At 37.5% G+C, this 6,376-nt stretch overlaps 1 pseudogene; it reads left to right on the top strand.

Moving 5' to 3' along the window:
* The first annotated feature begins 489 nt into the window (after nucleotides 1–489).
* Nucleotides 490–2,564, top strand: LOC124358471 (annotated as a pseudogene).
* Nucleotides 2,565–6,376: the final 3,812 nt, after the last annotated feature.

Raw genomic sequence — 6,376 nt, 5'->3', positions numbered from 1 at the left:
GTGCACTCGATTATTTCTTTTTCTTCTTTTAAACCGTCTATACAAAAGTAACATTGCAATTGCTTTCTTACGTTCCATTGAAGCACAAGCTGGTGTACGACTGCTGGAGTGCACACTGTGTGTTAAATGTGAACAGTGCACCCGTGCCGGTGCTGGCTAGGAATCGGGTTAACGGCATGCCGGGTAAATGTGAAACAGGCCTTACTTCACACTACAACGACTGTCGCGAGTCGTTTACCAGATTCTTGGGAAGAAGAGTATATGAGCCACTTCACACTGAGCTGGCACATGTCGTGGTCGTGTAGCCGACTCACGGCTGTTGTGCAAGTGTCGAGGGAGCCACGACATCCCTCGACTCGGGCCGACTGTCGATGTCGTTCAAACGACTTGAGGGCGATCCACTGAGACTGTTCATACTACTCCGACACGACAGTCTGCTGCTACCGCTCTTGTTTATCCTAGTTCACTGAGTTGTGTTTGTTTGTGACCATGGACACAATTGATTTAGAATTACTAATCACAGTGGTGCAACAGAACCCTGTTATTTGGGATAAGACAATGGGTGATTATAAGGACAGCATTCAGACAAAAACGCATGGATTGAAGTGTTTAAACAACTAAATGACAACTTTGAAGAGATGGAAGCCAATGAAACAAACGAATATGGTAGTATACATGTAATTGGCATTTTCTCTGTTAAAGCAAATACTTGATACACCATACCTTTAATTTTAAATAATTGCCATTTTACTGAGCCAACTGGTGTTAAAATATAGACTGTCATCATCTTCCTTGCGTTGTTTGCCGATAGTCCAGCACGAACAGATTCACTTCTTGGTAAGCTTTCTAGACCTGTTACTGTCAAAGCATCTTCAATATTGTAACCATTCCGCACAATAACAAAGTTGTATAAAATGACACAAGCTTTCACAATCTCTGCACAAAATTCAGGATCCAAATTTAAGGAGCTGTGGCAGATCCTCCACTTGTTTGTAAGGATACCAAATGTAGTCTACATTCAATGTATCTCCGAGCTCTCGAAAGACGGTAGTTGAATACGCTTTTCCCAACAGTCAAATATGTCCAGCAAATGGGCGTAGAAGATTCTTATGTAACCCAAATGTTTCGTCACCAACAAAAGCGTATGGTACCTTGGGGTTCTTCGTACCTGGAAGACACTCTTCTTCGGGCAATCTTAGTGTACCGTTAAGTAGTGCCTGCCACAAAGAACAATTTTGAAATATTGTTGAGTCACTGTCCTTACCATAACTTCCAACATTGACATCTATAAATATATATTGTGAATCAGCCACAGCCATTAACACAATAGACGAGAATCCTTTGTAGTTGTAATACATAGAGTTACACGGATGCACAATGCGTATATGTTTCCCATCTACAGCTCCTGTGCAATGAGGGAAGTTGGCTCGTTGCGAGAAGTTGTTGGCAATTTCTTTACAAGTTTCTGTGGTGGAGACTGGCATGCATTCAGATCTTAAAGACCAAAGAGCTGTACACACTTCTCTGACTATTTGACTGATAGTGGAAACACAAAGTCTGTAGTTGTAGTGTAGATCCGTGAATGTAGCTACAAGCGCTAGCCAAATATCTGAAAAAAAACAAAACGTGACAAGTTTTGCCAAGTACCTCAAACATTGTGATAACAAATGTTTAGTAATAATATTTTGTAGCCTAATTGTTTTGGGGGTAATGAAACTCTAAAATTGATACTTAGGGCGATAAACTATACATAGTGCATATTATAAGTTTGATTTTTGTTTTAGGTAAAGTGGTTATGAAAAAATGAGCCAATCTACGGGATTGTTTTCAACGCAGTGAGAGGAAATAAAAAGCTTCAATGAAGTCAGGCAGTGCACGACAACCACCAAAAACGTATATTTACAACGACCAACTTCAGTTTTTGAAAAAAATCTACGCAGACACGTGCTAAGATGACAGTTTATCGGAAAGTGTAATCGACCCACAGCCCAATGACTTCTCCGGAGCTAGTCTTAGCGGTGACGAAGGTAGTGAAACGCAAGTAAGTCCTAGAAATAACCAACCAACCAATGAAGAGATCCGACATTTTAGAAAGCCTATCAATGTTACCAAGAAAAAAAGACGACCGGACCCTGTTGAACTTGAACTAATCTCAGCATTAAAAGAAAAGCCCGATAGACATACATAATTTTTTTAATGGAATAATCCCCACGCTTGAGACTTTTGATGATGATGAGATTGTAGAATTCCAGCTCAATGTTATGCAACTACTTTCAAACATGAAAAAGCAGAAAAAACAAAAACTCTCTCATTCCATTCGTAGAAAACAAATAAGCCAGTCTTCTCCAATACAGGCAGAAAAAGACAAAATTGTTTCTTCTATGGGTCGTAGATATCATGTATTGCAATCTTCATCCCCGGCAAATAATGCGAGTTCCTCAACCACATCTGCTACCGACTACTATGAAAATGTTGACCAAGTGCTTAGTGCAGTGTCACCTGCTTCTACAGATTTGTCAGAATATACAGACAGCACTATGGATACCTTCAACTTTGATTTCTAACAAAATCAATTTTAATATATATTTGAACATTGCAACATCTATTTAACCCTCCAGAGATACACTGAACAGTTTTATTTTAGTTATTTCAAAGTTTCTTTTAACAGAGGGAAATTTTAGCTCCCGTGTAAATTAAGTTGGTAGTATTGGCTGCTCCTTTCAATATTTGTTTCAGTCAGTTCTGCGGATACCTCTATACAGTCACCAGAGAAAGTTGCCTTGGGGTTTATTACACCCCAGTGTGTCTGCCGTGCTCCGTTGAAGGGGTTTGCTACACCCCAGTGTGTTGTTAGAGTAACAGTTTTTTTGTTATTGTTTCATGTAGCTTAATTGCAGTTTAAGTGACAACTAAGTGCAATTTTTAGCTTTTTAATTTAAAATGGACTTAGGAAGTGATTCAATAAGAGGTCTTCTTGCTGAAGAAGATGATAGTGATGTGAACATTTTATTTGGTGGGAACGATACTGACGAAGACCCGGACTTTATACTGGAAGACACAGATAAATATGATGAAGAGGATGCTGATGAAGATGCAGTTCCTGAACCAAATACAGGAGAAGGAGCTGGCTCTACACAGCCTACTGGACCAGGACTTCTGTGTGCCTCTTCAACGCATCAGACATGTAAATGCAAGTTTTGGTAAAAATGGACATATTATGTGGAGTATTATTGAACCAGAAAGAAGAGACCGTCCTTCGTCAAGAAATATAGTGAGTGATTCACTTACCTGGAGCTAAGGGGCAGGCGAGAGATGTAGTACTCCACTACAGTTTTGGAATTTACTTCTTGATCAGCCTATTTTAGCAGACAAATTCGACGGGTTCAAATGAAGCAAAGCTATCATAAAGAAACCTCTGATAGAGAACTATTGGCCTTTTTCGAGCTGCTGTACCTTTCTGGAGTACAAAGAAATTGTCACAGAAACATAGAAGAACTTTGATTTGTAACATTTGGAAACTCTGTTTATCGAGCAACCATGTCTTTGAACAGATTTAAATTTTTGGGAATCTGCCTTAGGTTCGATGATAAACAGACTAGGCAGGCCAGAGCGCAATCTGACGAATTTGCTCCAATCCGTGAAGTTTGGGAAAAGTTTACCGAAAATGCTAAATCCCTTTATACTCCATCTGAATACTGCACTATTGATGAGCAGCTCCTTGGGTTTAGAGGTGGCTCTTCATTTACAGTTTACATGCGAAGCAAACCAGGTAAATGTGGTTTAAAAATCATTATGATGAATGATGCTAAAACCTATTACATGGTAAATGCAACTCCCTATGCTGGTAAATTTAAACCTCCTAATAAAGAAAAAGTACCTTCTTACTACGTAAGGACTTTGAGTCAAAATATACATGGGACAAACGAAATATAACAGTTGACAATTGGTTTTCGTCCATGCCGTTATTTCACAAAATGTTGCAAGACCATAAGCTCACCATGGTTGGAACATTACGATCTGGCAAGCCAGAAATACCACCATCATTTATTGCCAAAAAAGCTGTTAACTCACGTTGTTTGCTTTTGATGCACATAGTATGCTAGTTTCATACTGTCAAAAAAAAGAACAAAAATGTATTACTTTTATCAACAATGCACTCAACAAAGGAAATTGATGTAAACACGAATAACCCTTAGCTATACTTTTTTATAATAGTACTAAGGGAGGTACAAACTCCTTTGATCAGTTATGTCTTTCCTACTCAGTTAGTCGAGTTTGTAAACGTTGGCCACTACGAATCTGGCATGGCATAATGGACCAGAGTGCTATAAATGCAATGACGTACAATTTAAAAGGTGAAAACCCAAAAAGAGACGAGTTTTCCTGAAGGAGTTGGCATTGGCATTGGTGAAACTTTTTTGGAAGAAAGATTAGATGTGACCACACTCCGCCGAAGTCTTCGTATTTCAATCCGCGAAATCTTGGGCCCTCCTATTTCTTAACCTCAAAGACTGGAAGTTGGGTAAAAGAGACAGCAAAGGTGTGCCTTTTATCCAGGCAATCGGGACAGAAAAACAAAGAATACCTGCACTTCATGCAACAGGAGCATGTGCGATGAGCACAGAGTGTTACAATGCTACGAGTGTATGGAATAACAAAAGACTGCCAAAACAAGTGCCTCTGCTAAGGTAAACTATACCTATATGTACAACTGTTCTATTTTGTTGGTGTAAATACATTCATTATCAGTTGAATGAGTTAGATATTTGAACCTTCTGTAATGAATAAACATCGTCATGGCAATTTAAAAACATGTTAACTGAACATTACAAAATTTGGCTAGTAAAAATTACTAAAATATATCTTTTGTAATTTTTAATATTTAATTAATTATTTAATAATTATATAATAATCATATAATTATTTAATAATATAATATTTAATTTAATAAAATATGCATTATATTACACACAAACAGTACCAATTAAAGTTTATGTAGTTATATTCCAATCAAATATTATCCAAGTATTTAAAAAAAAACATAACAAGTGGGATGCAACACACCCCAGTGTGTCTGCCATGTTTCAATGTTACAAGTGTGTATCTGGAGGGTTAACATGTGACATTGTTACTGTACAGATATTGTACTTTAAACAATTAAGTAATTTTTAACTGTTAAGCTCACATAGTTCTTGGTATTTATTTACACATATGTAATTGTGTATGTGTCTATAATTTAATGCATATGACCGAGTTGTTTTTTGCCCAGCTTCATAACAGCCTTGCTTTTTATGTTCTGATGGTATGTTTTTCATGTTGATGGTGGCAATTTATCTTGTTTTTTATGTGCGTCATTATTGAAATATAAAATCGGGGTTTAACAATTATAACAACAATAATAAAAAAAATGTGTATTTTAATTATGACGCCTATGTTAAAAAAATTCAAATATTACATTTTTATTGCCACACAGTGTACAAAGAACTTGCTGTACAGTTGTATCAGCCAAATAAACTGAGGTATGAAGGTATGTCAACCACTGTACAGTATTTTATTGAGGTATGGTTAAATCACCTCAAAGAACACTATTGCTCTTACCTGATTGCAACTGCTAACATTTGTATAGGCTGGATGCAATCTCTAAATGTTGTGCTGCGGCGCTGAATGAAGCCTTTTACTTTTAATTGTAGCTCATCAAAACTCTGAATATTCATTCTAAGATAGTTAAAGAACTTGTCTTTCTAGATAGTGGCCCTGATGGGGCTCGGTATAACAGGACCAAACAGGGGTGGATCGATGGAGCTACTTTTCAAGACTGGTTTACAGCTCACCTTCTTCCAATCCTAAAGAAACGCGAAGAAAAAAAAGTTGTCATAGGAGACAACCTCAGCTCACATGTGAGCTTAAACGTGGTCAGCCTTTGTGAGCAAAATGATGTTCATTTTTTATGTTTGCCTCCAAATTCCTCGCATCCTACCCAGCCTTTGGATGTAGCCTACTTTAGACCTCTCAAAATGAAATGGAAACAAGTCCTAACACAGTGGAAACAGTCTGAAAGTGGTAAAACTGTTGCAACATTACCAAAAGACATTTTCCCGCAACTCTAAAAAAGGAGTTTGGATGAATTGGAGCCCAACGTAAAAGAAAATTTAAAGTTTAGTGGCTTCAGGAAAGCTGGTATACATCCAATTGACAAGGAAGAAGTGTTAAAACGTTTACCTTCCACTAATACGTTTGTTAATTTGGAACTAGTAGGAGAGTCTTTCATCCAACAGTTTGGAAGAAAAAAGAAAAGAAGTTGTGAAACCCCGAATGACAAAAAGGCAAAAACTAGAAGTTCCTTCAGGAAAAAGTATTACAGCAAATGACATTATTC

This window comes from Homalodisca vitripennis, chromosome 3, assembly GCF_021130785.1.
Source record: "Homalodisca vitripennis isolate AUS2020 chromosome 3, UT_GWSS_2.1, whole genome shotgun sequence".
Classification (NCBI taxonomy): Eukaryota; Metazoa; Arthropoda; class Insecta; order Hemiptera; family Cicadellidae; genus Homalodisca; species Homalodisca vitripennis.
This window is presented reverse-complemented; position numbering and strand designations above follow the sequence as displayed.